Below are 17,386 nucleotides of genomic sequence, written 5' to 3'. Positions count from 1 at the left end.
ATTGTCTTCTGGCAAAAAAATACGAAATTCCATATTTTTGAAGATAGGAGCTTCAAACTTCTACAATAAGGTTCTCTGATACGCTGAATCTGATGGTGTGATTTTCTTTAAGATTGTATGACTTTTAGGGGGTGTTTTCCCCTATTTTCTAAAATAAGACAAATTCTCTCAGGATCGTATTTTTTGATAGGTAAGACTAATCTTGATGAAAGTTATATATTTAAAATCAGCATTAAAATGCGTTTTTTTATGTTTTTATTGGTATCAAAATTCCATTTTTTTGAGTTTCGGTTACTATTGAGCCGGGTCGCTCCTTACTTAGAGTTCATTACCACGAACAATTTGATTCGAACTGTGCCCCAGGGCCATATAAGGTTCTTAAGTGGGGGGGGGGGTGGTTTTATAAACTTTGGAAGAAGCGCATTTAATTGGAAATTGAATCTTCCACTTTCTTTTAATAGTCATAAGTGATTACAGGGCAACTAGCCCTGTTCTAAAGCTTGCTTTCCTCAAATGTATCCGATCAAAAATTTTGAGATAGCCATCTTGTTCAAAATAGTCCAAACATCATATAAAATACCCCCAGGGGTTGAAATAGCCCCCAAAGGGTGCTGTGTCAATGCTGTGTCTATGGCCGTTTAAGCTTAGCGATGGTCGTTTAAACTCTGAAGGAGAGCTAAAAGTGGTCGGAGGGCATCTAGCCCCACCCCTCCCTCACGCTCCCTTATCCAAAAATGCATCCGATTAAAATGTTTAGATAGCCAATTTGTTAAGAATAAACGTTATAAACTCTTTATTAACTACTAAATTACAAAAAAACATAAATACACACAACAGTCGGGGGAAGGCTCAAACAGCCTGATGAAAGACCATGCTAAAGAGCATATGAAAATGCCCTCAGAACCTGAAGACAAGGGTTGTAAGTTATGCTCCAAGCATATATTTTTTATGGAAGGGGTGGTCATATAAACTTTGGAGAGGGTTCATTGAAGTAGAAATTGAAAGTTCGAGTTCCTTTTTAAGAATAAAAAGTGATCAGAGGGCGACCTGCCCCTCTTACAATCTTTTTAATCAAATAAATCTGATCATAATTATGAGATAAAATAGTTTAATACCACAGACAAGCTAGGAATACAAATTTTGGTTGTTACAGAAATTTTCACAAATCTTAATTTATAGAAGAATAAAATTGGATGCGATATCTTTTCTTTGGTGAGGGGAGAGGGCTAAAACCAAATTATTGGTCGAACCCACATCCCTTGCAATATGTAGGTAGATCCTTTCAATACAAAATATTTTCCCCTTTAATTATTTTTCCAGAACAAAATTTTCCTTGGTATGGTATTACAGATTAATTTGATATGATTTTTCAGCAAAGAAATTGGGAACTGTGGATATAATAAAATTTAACTTACATTTTCCCTAAATTTTATTGTTAACAATCATAACAAAGTGACAGCTATGGAAGTCGAAAAGGAAACGAGTATTCAATTATTGTATGTGTTCTCAAATCTAGTGTTTATTATATTCATTGGTTAAGCTTTCAATGCTTTCTGAAAATAATGTCATAGTCGATGTTCTACATCCACCGATGACCTTATTTATCAAAGCATCATTTTTTTTTTACTTAAATTTTGTAACAGCCATCGTGTTCGAAATAGTCGTAAAGTCAAATAACTATGCCCCCGGGAATATAACTAACAAATTATATTCATATGTTTTATTTCTTAAGTCTAAGAAGTGAAGAACTGTACAAATATTCATGTTATAAACTAATAAAAATTTGTAATAAAAATGAACAGAAACTAATTAAAAACACTTGACGTAATAAAAGGTTTTTCAAAGAAAAGTAAAGAGCCATATTAAACCAAAACTAGCAGATATAAACTAGCAAAAGCTCTAGTGCCCTTTTAAGTGTCGAAAGAGATTGGAAGGCAACTGACACCCCTCCAATCCCCCTTTTTTTCTTAAAAGTCGACCAATAGAAATTCTGAGATAGCCCTTTTGTTCAGCATAGTTGAAAAGCCCAGTAACTATATCTTTGAGGATAACATACCCCCCCCCCCCCACAGCCCCTGGGGAAAGGTTTGTAAGTCAGAAAATTTGTCCATTGCTTATATATAGTATTTCTTATTGAAAAGTATGCATACATTTTCTGGGAAGGTGGGAGAGTTCTCTACTAGGGGGCTTTTCTACGTGGGGTGGGAAGTTCCCGGAGTGAACTTTCCGAGGGAAATTTACCCAAGATTCTTTCAAAAAATTCTTTTTATTTGTCTTCCTTTCTCTTTGCCGACTCAATTTTACATGTGGAAACATTAAGGGGCATCTTGCGGGCGAATATCTGTCGGATTGGAATTGTTTAGAGTGTCTTTCCATTCTCCAGAGGAAATTTTCTGCGGGGTTACCTTTCTACTAGAAGGCGGTAGGTGTCTGTGAGAAATAATTTTCACAGAGGGGGGAATTTTCACACAGAAGGGAATTTCCGGCTTGATTTTAAAAACAATAAGAAATTAATGCATTTCTCAAATGAAAGTAGGCTATGAAAATTTTTTCAGTTGGAATTGTCCGCAACAAATTTTCCAGGGGTGATTTTCAGATAGAATCGAATTGTCTGGGAGGATTTTCCTGGTTGGGGTGTTTTATGAGGGAACACGTTTGCATGAAGAGATATTCCGTCGAGGGGGAACCAGATTTCCTGGTATCATTTAAACATCATATGTTTCGCTTTTTCATTAGACTATTTGCATTGTTTCTTAGCAATGGGCTATTTAAGAGTAGTTAATATTAGTTTACACTTCCTCTTGGGACATTTCAATATTCCGCATTTGGTTGAAAATATTTTCAACACTAAAATTTTTTTGTAGTTTTAAGAAAGGTTCTTATTATTCCATTCAAACAGCTCTTATGTTTCAATAGTCGTTCTTAAAGAATTTGGACAAAAGTCAAACTTTTGACTGGGGTTTTGAGGAGGAGACACCCTCCCTTATACATATAATAAATAATTTGGTACTATACGGGGTGATTTTCACATTGGGAAGAGGGTTTCAGGAGGTGAACTTTCAAGAGGAAATTTTACACGGGAGAAAACTTCGCCAAAATTAATATATAAATTTCGTTTTAATTGTCCATGAACGGTGAACCAAATTCGAACCTGCATAGAAAAACCTTCAGAAGTTACGTAAAAAAAACAATTTTTTTAACTGAAAGTCAGGAGCAGTATTAAAACTTAAAATGAACAGAAATTATTCCGTATAAAAAAAGGGGCTGTCCCCTCCTCGATATCTCGCTCTTTACGCTAAAGATTGCCTCTTTGTCATAACTATACTTTTAAAGTAATAAAAACCTTTAGCGTAAAAAGCGAGGAGTTGAGGAGAGGGCAGCCCCTTTCATATACGGAATAATACCTGTTCAGTTTAAGTTTTAATATGGCTCCTTACTTTCAGTTTTACAAAATTTGTTTTTTCATATAATTAAATACAGAAACTTTAAAAATACCTCATCCATAGCTTGAACCTCCTCCCGAATCGTTAAGTGAACAAAATTATCATTTAAATATAAAAAAAATACGATTTGGTTGCTGAGTATCAAGTGTTTTCATGTAGTTCTTTGGGCAACCACTTGGATTGATATGTGTTTTATAGTGTTACTAAACTGAACACCAAAAGAACTCCACGAGTTTGAAGCTTAGTAGAATTCCTTTTTAGAACTTGGACTTGATTCAATAATAAAATACTGTTGAAAAGACCTTGAGTTTGAAAAGACATTAAATTTCGTAAAGAGCAAAAAACTGGTAATTGCAAAAATATTTGTGTGCATTTTAACAAGGGATTACAACAATTCAAAAACCTTAAAAAAGAAATCTAAAAGTTTGAAACTTAGTAGAAATTGTTGTTAGAAGAATATCCTTACAAAATTTGTTTTGTTATAAGTTTAAGCAATGTCTTTTTAAGACACGAAAAAAGAGTTCAAATTTTTTTTAGGTTTAGTTCAGAATAGCTAAAGTCATAATGTAAACTAAAAAAATGTCTACGGTGCCTGAGTAATAATTTTAATGTTTTAATTAAAACTAGAATCATACCTGAAAATCTTAAAATCAGTTTATTTCTTGTTATATAAAACCAACTCGCTACGTGATTAAGCTTAGAGGTTTGAATGCAAGTAGTTATATTGTGTCAGTAGGAAGGCCCAAAAAAACGAAAATTTGAAATTATTACAAATAACAATTCTCCATTTTGATAAGGGATTATAACAATTCAAAAATCCCTAAACCTAAAAGTGAAAACCAAATGGTTGAAGCTTAGTTCATATCATTGTTACAAATCAGATTAGTTTCAATAATCGAATATCTTAGAAAAGACTGTAGTATGAAAAGACATCAAATAGTGTAAAGAGCAAAAATCTGGTAATTGAAAAATTATTTGTATATATTTTTACAAGGAATTACAACAATCAAAAAACCTTAAAAATAAAACGAAAAGTTTGAAGCTTAGTTAGTATATATAGTTGTTAGAAATCAGACGTGCTTTAATAATCACATTTTTGGAAGGACAGCAATATTAAAAAAAGATCAAACTGTCTTAAATTGTCTGAGGTTAAAAGACAAAAGGCGAACCCGTCGGGCTCCCGGGCTCCCGGTATGTAGGGTGTTCTGTATATGGAAGACCTTGAATCCGTCAAAACTAGAGTTAGAACCCATCAAACAAGTCTGTGGACTTACTTTAATAATGAAAAATCTTCGAAAAGACTTTAATATGAAAAGACAGCAAATTGTCTGCGATTAGAAGACAAGCAACAATGAGAATCCACACATAGAACCCTGTCGCGTGCCAAGCGCCGAGGCCCGGTGGTGAAGCCGCCGTGGTCCCTGTACTATTGGCGCTATATATATATATAAAACATGCAACGTACAATTGTCCATGGAAAAAACAATCACTATTAAGATCTATACCACATTTATCTAATGATTGACCTTGAGCTTTGTTGATGGTGATTGCAAATGCTAATCGAATGGGGAATTGCAATTTTTTTTAATTGAAAAGGCAGCTCCGTTGGAATCATGGGAATACGAGGAATAAGAACAGCCTCACCCTCAAAAGGCCCTGTCAAGATTGTGGCCTCTATTATGTTTTCCATTGTTTACGGCAAGTCGCGTGCCATTGCAAAGCTTTGGTGGGTTGATATTTCTTAACAGTATTATTGGTACGCCTGTTTTTAGTTGTAGCACGTGTGGTGAAGCCCTGAAAGATCCACGGAATTTAAAAATTCAGATGGATAATTAACCGCCTCATTTGGTTCCAAAACCGTGTCGACTGACTTATATAGGACTGCCTGGTCTCGAATCTTGGTCAAAACAATTTTGTCGATTTTGTGGACGTCTATATTTTCGGGTGCAAGAATTGCTCTTTCACTTAGCCATTTATTATTTTTATAATTGTTTAGAATATTCGGAGATACCTTTTCAATCAATTCATTTTTGGACGTCACTAAATTACAGAATTCAGCAGGTAGTTGTATACGTCCTGAAATTGAGTCTACTGGGAGCTTTCCGTTTCCAATTGCCAGCAATTGATCTGAAAATGTTTGACCAGAGTCATCGTTTTGCGATCGGACACGCATATTTGTAGTTGATTTTAATGTTTTTATGTGTGCCCATAAATTAGAATTTTTCAGGCAAGCATTCGTCTGCAGGGGTTGATCCCTGTGCACCACCTATGAATATAGTTAGATTTATATATGTGTTTTGAACGACGTAAAACTTGCGAATAGACAACATTCTTGGCTTTCCCATTGTCTGTGCATATACAAAGCCTTATGTACTTATAATGACGTCATATGCAAACGCTCTTTTTACAAACAAACAAACATGCATACACACAACTAGTTTTTATATAGATAGATAGATAGATAGATAGATACTATACAAATTAACTGCGTAAAACTTGCGAATATACAACATTCTTCGCTGTCCAATTGTCGCTGCATGTAAATAGATTGTCAGGTTTACCGACCCTCGAACATGCAACGTACAATTGTACATTGGAAAAACAATCAGTATTAAGATCTATACCACATTTTTCTAATGATTGACCTTGAGCTTTGTTGATGGTGATCGCTAATTGAACATTCCCTGTGTCCCGGTGGTCATTTATATATCCCCCCTGTGCCCCCCTGTGTCCCCGTTGTAGTTGTGTCACTGTGTCCCGGTCGTTATTTATATTCCTTGTGTCCCGGTCGTTATTTGTGTCCCGGTGTCCCAGTTTGTAATTTCTCTTTGAGTGTCCCGTTCGTCATTTATATTCCCTGTTCCCCGGTATTCCTTTGTGTCCCGGTCTGTAATTTCGTCAGTCGACAAATATGACGTCAGTCGACAAAAAACTTCATGACGGAATAATGCTCAATCCTCATTATGACGTCAGTCGACAAACATGACATCAGTCGACACACAAACATGACGTCAGTCAACAGACATACAACTTATTCTTATATATATAGATATAGATATAGTTTCTGTTTCAGTTTTTCTTTTTTTTAGTTTTGCAGCTTTTTTAGTTTTTTTTAGCTTTTTTTCTTTTTAGTTTTTTACTATTTTATGGCACTTGGTATTAACCAAGTGACATATAGCAATCGCAAATTCTGTCGCTCTGTCGGTCAATGTTCATTCTAATATTGACAGTTGGAAAAATCTTCACGTGCCAAGTATGCTAAAGCTCAACAATTTATAATAAACCTCAAATTTTAAGTATCTGTTTTAAGGTTTTCGAATTACGTTAATCTATTGTCAAAATATTTGGAAATATTTATGCAATTCCCAGTTTTTACATTTTTAGTTTCAGTTTTCTTTTTCTTCTTTATTTTTCAGACGTAAATACATATCGCCGAACCTTTGTTTTTTTAAGTAATTAAATAAAAAAAACTAATTTTTTTAGCTGAAAGTAAGGAGCGACATTAAAACTTAAAACGAACAGAAATTACTCCGTATATGAAATGAGTTGTCCCCTCCGCAATCCCTCGCTCTTTACGCTAAAGCTTTAAATTGTTTTAAAAAGTAGAATTGTGGCAAAGAGTCAAACTTTAGCGTAAAGAGCGAGGGATTGCGGAGGGGACAACTCATTTCATATACGGAGTAATTTCTGTTCGTTTTAAGTTTTAATGTCGCTCCTTACTTTCAGCTAAAAAAATTAGTTTTTTTTATTTAATTTCTGAACGTTTTTGAATTAATGCATTAAAACTTTTGGCTCTCCGCACATAATTATTAAAATGAAATTTGTATATTAATTCTTTTTTTGGCTAAATGGCTTTCTATTAGTTTTGATCAGACGATTTTGAGAAATAAGGGGTGGAGAAGGAGGCTTAGTTGCCCTCCAATTTTTCGGTTACTTAAAAAGGCAACTAGAACTTTTAATTTTTAACGAACGTTTTTATTAGTAAAAAATATACGTAACTTAAGAATAAACTTACGTAACAAACTTTCATAACCTTATATTTTTATTATGTATACGAGGGGATTTGTACCCTCGTTAATACCTCGCTCCTTACACTAAATCGTAAGTTTTGTCCCAATTCTTTAAGAATCACCCCTGAATCAGAAAGGCCGTAGAATAAATAGTTGAAATTACAAAAAAATACTTTAGCATAAAGAGCAAGGTATTTATCTCCTCCTAAATACCTCGCTCTTTATGCTAAAGTATTTTAAGAACCCCTCATATGCGTAATAATCTCTGTTCGTTTTAAGTTTCAATGCTTCTTCTTCCTTTCATTTGAAAAAAACGTTTTCATGTTTATTTTTCATTGTTTTCTTATAGTAATGCTAGAGAATCCTGCGCCCTTGTCATTGAGTTTTTCTTCCCCCATGACAGATTCCTCCAAGGAAAGATCCTCCAACATAGCCCCCTCTCCTAAACCCCACCCCCAAACAAAATAAAATCCCCCTGAAAACGTTTGTACACTTCCCAATAACCATTACTATATGTAAACAATGGTCAAAGTTTGTAACTTGCAGCCCCTCCCCCAGGGATTGCGGGGGAGTAAATCATCCCCAAAGACATAGTTATTATGGTTTTCGACTATGCTGAACATAATGGCTATCTCAAAATTTTGATTCGTTGACTTTGGGAAAAAAATGAGCGTGGGAGGGGGCCTAGATGCCCTCCAATTTTTTTGGTCACTTAAAAAGGGCACTAGAACTTTTCATTTCCGTTAGAATGAGCCATCTTGCGACATTCTAGGACCACTTGGTCGATACGATGACCCCTGGGGAAAAGAGAAAAAAACAAAACAAAAACAAATAAACACGCACCCGTGATTTGTCTTCTGGCAAAAAATACAAAATTCCACATTTTTGTAGATAGGAGCTTGAAACTTCTACAGTATGGTTCTCTGATACGTTGAATCTGATGGTGTCATTTTTGTTAAGATCCTACGACTTTTAGGGGGTGTTTTCCCCTATTTTCCTAAATAAGGCAAATTTTCTCAGGCTCGTAACTTTTGATAGGTAAGACTAAACTTGATGAAACTTATATATTTAAAATCAGCATTAAAATGCGATTCTTTTGATGTAGCTATTGATATCAAAATTCAATTTTTTAGAGTTTTGGTTACTATTGAGCCGGGTCACTCCTTACTACAGTTCGTTACCACGAACTGTTTGAAATCTGGTAGGCAGTGATAACCTTATCCAAGTCAAAATCCCAAACCCAATCATCATCGCTATCATTTTCAGTTTTGATACGTTTTGACTCTCGCTGTCCAGGTTGATCTTCTTCTAATTGCGCGGTTTTGCGTTCTTTAGCCGCAAGCCTTTTGGCATTAACTCTCTGAGCAGCATCCTCGGCTGTTTCTTCTGTTGTAGGATTTGGTAACATTCTATCTTTTTCAGTGTTTTTCAATTTGTCAGTGTTCATTCTAACATTGACTGTTAGAAAAAATTTTACGTGCAAAGCATGCTAACACTCAACAATTTATAATAAACCTCAAATTTATAAATATCTGTTATAAGGTTTTCGAATTAATTTAATCTATTGTCAAAATATATAGAAATATTTATGCAATTCCCAGTTTCTACATTTTTAGTTTCAGTTTGCTTTTCAGTTTAGTTTCATTTTTATATATAGATAAGATATAATCTGGCGTAACGGACCGACAACTTATTTATATATCTATATATATATAAAAATAAGTTGTCTGTGTGTGGATCTGTGGATGGATCAGGTGACGTCACCTGAAAAAACTGGATCAGGTGAGGTCAAAACTGAAAAAACTAAAAAAAGGCAAAAACTACAAAAAAACTAAAAACTAATAAAAAAAATAAAAAAGCTAAAAAACTAAAAAAACTAAAAAAAGGCAAAAACTACAAAAAAAACTAAAAACTAATAAAAAAGCTAAAAAACTAAAAAAACTAAAAAAAGGCAAAAACTACAAAAAAACTAAAAACTAATAAAAAAAATAAAAAAGCTAAAAAACTAAAAAAACTAAAAAAAGGTAAAAAACTAAAAAAACTAAAAACTAAAAAAAACTAAAAAAAAGGAAAAAACTGAAAAATAAGCTAAAATAAAGGTAAAAACCAATAAAAAACTAAAAAAAAAAACTGAAAAAACTAAAAAAAAGGCAAAAACTACAAAAAAAACTAAAAACTAATAAAAAAAGTAAAAACGCTAAAAAACTAAAAAAACTAAAAAAAGGTAAAAAACTAAAAAAAAAAAAAAAAAAAAAAACTAAAAAAAGGAAAAAACTGAAAAATAAGCTAAAATAAAGGTAAAAACCAATAAAAAACTAAAAAGAAAAAAAGGAAAAAACTAAAAAAAATTTTCATCTAAAAAACTAAAAAAAACTAAAAAAGGTAAAAACTAAAAGAACTAAAAAAGAAAAAAATAAATGACGACACTCAAAGAGAAAGCGACCAGGACAAAAGGAATGTTCGATTAGCAATCAACAAAGCACCGGGATACAGGGAGTATAAATGACGACCAGGACATAATTAAAAAAAAAAACTAACAAAACTAAAAAGAAGGTAAAAACTACAAAAAAACTAAAAAGAAAAAAAAACTAAAAACTAATAAAAAAACTAAAAAATCTAAAAATCTAAATAAACTAAAAAAGAAAAAAAAAGGAAAAAAATAAAGGAGAAAAACAAAACTAAAAAACGAATGTATATACAGACCGGGACACCGGGATACAAATGACGACCGGGACACAGGGAATATAAATGACGACCGGGACACAGGGACACAACTACAACGGGGACACCGGGGGAAACAGGGGGATATAAATGACGACCGGGACACCGGGACAGGGAATGGTCGATTAGCAATCACCATCAACAAAGCTCAAGGGCAATCATTAGAATCATGAGGTATAGATCTGAATACAGATTGTTTTCCCATGGACCATTATATGTTGCATGTTCAAGAGTCGGTAAACCTGACAATCTATTTATATGCAAAGACAATGGGACAGCAAAGAATGTTGTATATTCGCAAGTTTTACGTAGTTAAAACCATATATATATATATATATATATATATATATATATATATATATATATATATATATATATATATCTATCTATATTCACAGGTGGGACATAGGGACACAACTACAATGGCGCGTAACTATTATGGCGCGTAACGACTTACGCGCGCGGGGGGGCTTGGGGGGGCACGAAGCGCCCCCACCAACTAGGAAAAAAAACTAAAAAGACAAAAGAAAAAAACTAAAAAACCTAAAAAAAGGTCAAAACCAATAAAAAAAAAACTAAAAGGAAAAAAAGGGAAAAAATTAAAAATTTATTTCATCATATACCAATTCAAAAACGAATGTATACCGGGATGACGACCGGGACACAGGGAATATAAATGACACAACTACAACGGGGACGCCGGGGGGCACAGGGGGATATAAATGACGACCGGGACACTCAAAGAGAAATCACAGACTGGGACACCGGGACACAAATGACGACCGGGACATAGGGACACAACTACAATGGCGCGTAACTAATATGGCGCGTAACGACTTACGCGCGCGGGGGGGCTTGGGGGGGGGCACGAAGCGCCCCCACCAACTAGGTGTTGGGGTGGCGCGAAGCGCCACCCCAACAGCTAGTATATATATATATATATATATATATATATATATATATATATATATATATATATATATATATATATATATATATATATATATATATATCTTCTATATATATAAAAATAAGTTGTCTGTGGATCTGTGGATCGTGGATCAGGTGACGTCATGTTTCTGTGTCGGCTGACGTCATGAAATTAGTTGTCGTCATTTTTGTTATGACGATGCTTAGTATATTGTAAAACACATTAATTTGGTTAATAATATACCATTTAAAAAACCAAAATGAACATGCTGGAGTAGTCACTCGGTGAGAGAGGGTGTCAGAACGGAGAATGAAGGTCCCAGGTTCAAATCCTGGTTAGGCTAAAAAAGGTAAAAAACTAAAAACTAAAAAAAAAACTGAAAAAACTAAAAAAAGGCAAAAACTACAAAAAACATAAAAACTAATAAAAAAATAAAACAGCCGAAAAACTAAAAAAACTAAAGAAACTAAAAAAAGGAAAAAACTTAAAAAACTAAAAACTAAAAAAAAACTAAAAAAAAGGAAAAAACTGAAAAATAGAAGAGAAAAAGAAAACTAATAAAATTAAAAATAAACATAAAAAAAAATAAAAAAGATAAAAACTAAAAATAAAGTAAAAAGAAAAAACGAAAAAAAAAAATAAAAAAGCTAAAAAAAAGGTAAAAACCAATAAAAAACTAAAAAGAAAAAAGGTGAAAAACTAAAAGAACTAAAAAAGAAAAAAAAACTAAAAAAAGGAAAAAAACTGAAAAATAAAGGAGAAAAAGAAAACTAAAAAAATATAAATAAAAGTAAAAAAACTAAAAAGATAAAAACTTCAAAAAAAAACTAAAAAGAAAAAGAAAGAAACTAAAAAACCTAAAAAAAGGTCAAAACCAATAAAAAAAAACTAAAAGGAAAAAAAGGGAAAAAATTAAAAATTTATTTCATCATATACCAATTCAAAAACGAATGTATACCGGGATGACGACCGGGACACATGGAATATAAATGACACAACTACAACGGGGACGCCGGGGGCACAGGGGGATATAAATGACGACCGGGACACCGGGACACAAGGAATATAAATGACGCCCGGGACGCTCAAAGAGAAATCACAGACTGGGACACCGGGACACAAATGACGACCGGGACACAGGTAATATAAATGACGACCGGGACACAGGGACATAACTACAAAGGGGACGCCGGGGTGCACAGGAGGATATATAAATGACGATGGCGACTCAGGGAATGGTCGATTAGCAATCACCATCAACAAAGCTCAAGGGCAATCATTAGAATCATGAGGTATAGATCTGAATAAGGATTGTTTTCCCATGGACCATTATATGTTGCATGTTCAAGAGTCGGTAAACCTGACAATCTATTTATATGCACAGACAATGGGACAGCAAAGAATGTTGTATATTCGCAAGTTTTACGTAGTTAAAAACATATATATATATATATATATATATATATATATATATATATATATATATATATATATATATATATATATATATATATATATATATATATATATATATATATATATATATATATATATATCTATATTCACAGGTGGGACATAGGGACACAACTACAATGGCGCGTAACTAATATGGCGCGTAACGACTTACGCGCGCGGGGGGGCTTGGGGGGGGGCGCGAAGCGCCCCCACCAACTAGGTGTTGGGGTGGCGCGAAGCGCCACCCCAACAGCTAGTATATATATATATATATATATATATATATATATATATATATATATATATATATCTATATATATAAAAATAAGTTGTCTGTCTGTGTGTCTGTCTGTCTGTCAGGTGACGTCATGTTTCTGTGTTGACTGACGTCATGAAATTAGTTGTCGTCATTTTTGCTTTGACGGTGACGTCATTCAAGATATTTAAGACATATGTTCACGTAGAAATCTATTAATGTTTAAGTTTAAAATGACTGATGAACTTACAATGGCAAAAGCCGATGAAGATGCTCAAAGAGTCTATGCCAAAAAACTTGCTGCTGATAGAGAAAGTCAGAAAAGAAAGCATGCCGAGGAATCAAAAGAACAGCAAGGAAACAGGCTTGAGGCTAAAGAGCGCAAAACCGCACAGTTAGATGAAGATCCACCTGGACAGCGAGAGTCAAAACATATCAAAACTGAAAATGATAGCGATGATGATTGGGTTTGGGATTTTGACTTGGATAAGGTCATCAATGCCTACCAGATTTTAGTTAAAAAAACAAAGGTTCGGCGATATGTATTTCATAGTGAAGCTGAAAAATAAAGAAGAAAAAGAAAACTGAAAAAAGAAAAAATGTAAAAAACTAAAAAATACTAAAAAGAAAAAACACTCAAAGAGAAATTACAGACCGGGACACAAATGACGACCGGGACAGAGGGAATATAAATAACGACCGGGACACTCAAAGAGAAATTACAGACTGGGAAACCGGGACACAAATGACGACCGGGACAAAGGGAATATAAATGACGACCAGGACAAAGGTATTTAAGAAAATCGTTCAAAGACAAATTTTTAATTGTAAGAAGACCGTTGAAAGAGAAATTTCTAATTGTAAAATGACTGAAGAACCTACAATGGCAACGGTACCACCATCGAAGTAGATAACCAGTGGGTTGTTCCATATTCCCCATTATTATCAAAAACATTTAATGCACAGATAAACGTTGAATACTGTAACTCCGTAAAGGCAATCAAATACATATGTAAATACGTCAACAAAGGCAGTGACATGGCAGTTTTTGGCTTGCAGCCCGAAATCAAAGATTTCGACGAAATCGTACAATATCAGGCTGGAAGATACATAAGCAGTAATGAAGCTGTTTGGGGAATTCTTTCATTTCCGATACATGAACGTAGTCCAACTGTTGTTCACTTAGCGGTACATTTACAGAATGGTCAACGTGTTTATTTCTCGGAAACCAACGTGCAACAAAGAGCCCTGAATCCACCGGATACAAAATTAACAGCTTTTTTTTGCTTTGCAAAAATGATTCTTTTGCAAAAAAAATGCTGAATACTGAAGTGCCTTCGTATTACTCGTGGAATACTAAATATAAAGTATTTGAACATCGAAAACAGGGTAAGTCAGTCGAAGGCCAACCTACCATCTTCAAAGATACCACGATAGGAAGACTCTACACCGTTCACCCCAATCAACGTGAATGCTTCTTTCTACGCCTGCTTTTGGTGAATGTACCCGGTCCGACATCCTTTGAGTATTTGAGAACTGTAAACGGTACTATACATGACACTTACCGTAGTGCATGCCAAGCTCTGAATTTATTGGAGAATGACCAACACTGGGATAACTGCATCAATGACGCGTGCGAAACGTCAACCCCAAGTCAAATTCGTGCATTGTTTGGCATCATTTTAACAACTTGCTCTCCATCAGCTCCTACAGAGTTATCGGAAAAATATAAGTCAAAAATGTCCGAAGATATACTCAATCGAAAACAGATAGAGACGTCAGATATGACTTTTGATTTTACATCAGAAATTTATAACTACACTTTAGTTATTATAGAAGATTTGTGCGTACGTATGGAAAACAAACCTCTTCAGGATTTGGGAATGCCATCACTTAACTGTATCGCTGCTGTTTCGATATGTGTAGAATTGGATCGTGAACAAAGTTACAGTACGAGTGATCTATTGTCGTAAATACAAAATAATATTTCCAAGTTAACGTCGGAACAAAAAAACATTTATGATACGATAGACTCAATTTCAGGACGTATACAACTACCCGCTGATTTCTGTAATTTAGTGACGTCCAAAAATGAATTGATTGAAAAAGTATTTCCGAATATTCTAAAAAATTACAAAATTAATAAATGGCTAAGTGAAAGACCGATTCTCGCACCCAAAAACATAGACGTCCACGAAATCAACAATATTGTTTTGACCAAGATTCGAGACCAGGTAGCCCTTTACAAGTCAGTCAACACAGTTTTGGAACCAAATGAAGCGGTTAATTACCCATCTGAATTTTTAAATTCCATAGATCTTTCAGGGTTTCCACCACACGTGCTACAACTAAAAATAGGCGTACCAATAATACTTTTAAGAAATATCAACCCACCAAAGCTTTGCAATGGCACGCGACTTGCCGTAAAAAAAACAATGGAAAACCTAATAGAGGCCACAATCTTGACAGGGCCTTTTGAGGGTGAGGCTGTTCTTATTCCTCGCATTCCCATGATTCCAACGGATCTGCCTTTTCAATTTAAAAGATTGCACTTCCCAATTCGATTAGCATTTGCAATCACCATTAACAAAGCTCAAGGTCAATCATTAGAAAAATGTGGTATAGATCTTAATACTGATTGTTTTTCCCATGGACAATTGTACGTTGCATGTTCGAGGGTCGGTAAACCTGACAATTTATTTATATGCAGCGACAATTGGACAGCGAAGAATGTTGTATATTCGCAAGTTTTACGCAAATTATATTGTATTGTATCTATCTATCTATCTATCTATATAATTGTAAAATGTAAATTCTACAATTAGAATTTAAGATATATGTTCACGTAGAAATCTATTAATGTTTAAGTTTACAATGACTGATGAACTTACCATGGCAAAAGCCGATGAAGATGCTCAAAGAGTCTATGCCAAAAAACTTGCTGCTGATAGAGAAAGTCAGAAAAGAAAGCGTGCCGAGGAATCAAAAGAACAGCAAGGAAACAGGCTTGAGGCTAAAGAACGCAAAACCGCGCAGTTAGATGAAGATCCACCTGGACAGCGAGAATCAAAACATATCAAAACTGAAAATGATAGCGATGATGATTGGGTTTGGGATTTTGACTTGGATAAGGTCATCAATGTCTATCAGATTTTAGTTAAAAAAACAAAGGTTCGGCGATATGTATTTCATAGTGAAGCTGAAAAATAAAGAAGAAAACGAAAACTGAAAAAAGAAAAAATGTAAAAAACTAAAAAATACTAAAAAGAAAAAACACTCAAAGAGAAATTACAGACCAGAACACAAATGACGACCAGGACAGTGGGAATATAAATAACGACCGGGACACTCAAAGAGAAATTACAGACTGGGATACCGGGGCACACAGGGAATATAAATGACGACCAGGACACAGGTATTTAAGAATATCGTTCAAAGACAAATTTTTAATTGTAAGAAGACCGTTGAAAGTTAGAGACGTCAGATATGACTTTTGATTTTACATCAGAAATTTATAACTACACTTTAGTTATTATAGAAGATTTGTGCGTACGTATGGAAAACAAACCTCTTCAGGATTTGGGAATGCCTTCACTTAACCGTATCGCTGCTGTTTCGACATGTGTAGAATTGGATCGTGAACAAAGTTACAGTACGAGTGATCTATTGTCGTAAATACAAAATAATATTTCCAAGTTAACGTCGGAACAAAAAAACATTTATGATACGATAGACTCAATTTCAGGACGTATACAACTACCTACTGATTTCTGTAATTTAGTGACGTCCAAAAATGAATTGATTGAAAAAGTATTTCCGAATATTCTAAAAAATTATAAAATTAATAAATGGCTAAGTGAAAGACCGATTCTCGCACCCAAAAACATAGACGTCCACGAAATCAACAATATTGTTTTGACCAAGATTCGAGACCAGGTAGCCCTTTACAAGTCAGTCAACACAGTTTTGGAACCAAATGAAGCGGTTAATTATCCATCTGAATTTTTAAATTCCATAGATCTTTCAGGGTTTCCACCACACGTGCTACAACTAAAAATAGGCGTACCAATAATACTTTTAAGAAATATCAACCCACCAAAGCTTTGCAATGGTACGCGACTTGCCGTAAAAAAAACAATGGAAAACCTAATAGAGGCCACAATCTTGACAGGGCCTTTTGAGGGTGAGGCTGTTCTTATTCCTCGCATTCCCATGATTCCAACGGATCTGCCTTTTCAATTTAAAAGATTGCAATTCCCAATTCGATTAGCATTTGCAATCACCATTAACAAAGCTCAAGGTCAATCATTAGAAAAATGTGGTATAGATCTCAATACTGATTGTTTTTCCCATGGACATTTGTACGTTGCATGTTCGAGGGTCGGTAAACCTGACAATTTATTTATATGCAGCGACAATTGGACAGCGAAGAATGTTGTATATTCGCAAGTTTTACGCAGTTAATTTGTATTGTATCTATCTATCTTTCTATCTATCTATATAAAAACGAGTTGTGTGTATGCAAGTTTGTTATATATATATATATATATATATATATATATATATATAT

General features: G+C 34.1%; 1 protein-coding gene across 1 annotated transcript in view; it reads left to right on the top strand.

The window, feature by feature from the left end:
- LOC136036005 (choline O-acetyltransferase-like) overlaps positions 1–17,386 on the top strand; it is a 181,730-nt gene that overhangs the window by 84,471 nt on the left and 79,873 nt on the right. The gene's annotated exons all lie outside the window — the stretch shown is intronic.

The sequence above is a fragment of the Artemia franciscana genome, chromosome 15 (assembly GCF_032884065.1).
Source record: "Artemia franciscana chromosome 15, ASM3288406v1, whole genome shotgun sequence".
Lineage (NCBI taxonomy): Eukaryota > Metazoa > Arthropoda > Branchiopoda > Anostraca > Artemiidae > Artemia > Artemia franciscana.
The sequence above is the reverse complement of the archived record's forward strand: the minus strand, read 5'-3'. Positions and strand labels throughout refer to the sequence as shown.